Genomic DNA, 303 nt, shown 5'->3' with positions numbered 1-303 from the left:
TGATCAGAAAATCAACGGGACTAGCCACATAAATGCCATGGGTACTACAGCAGGTCAGCAGCTAGATATGCTATCATGAGCAACTCACCTCCTGATGCCCCGAAGCATGTCCAGCACCTAGAAGGCACAAGTCAAGAGAGTTACGGATTACTATCTGTAGACACCGAATACATTGGCATGGTGGATATGTTTCCTGACTATTAATCCAGAGACTGGGACCAATAAACTGTAAGTCTTGAGTTAAAATCCCACGTCCACGGCTGAGAAATTACATATAATTGAAATTAAAAATCTATTATCAGT

This window comes from Somniosus microcephalus, unplaced genomic scaffold, assembly GCF_052327205.1.
Source record: "Somniosus microcephalus isolate GS21.2 unplaced genomic scaffold, FLI_Smic_1.0 unresolved_chr2, whole genome shotgun sequence".
In the NCBI taxonomy this organism is placed as follows: domain Eukaryota; kingdom Metazoa; phylum Chordata; class Chondrichthyes; order Squaliformes; family Somniosidae; genus Somniosus; species Somniosus microcephalus.
Note: the sequence above shows the minus strand (reverse complement) of the source record.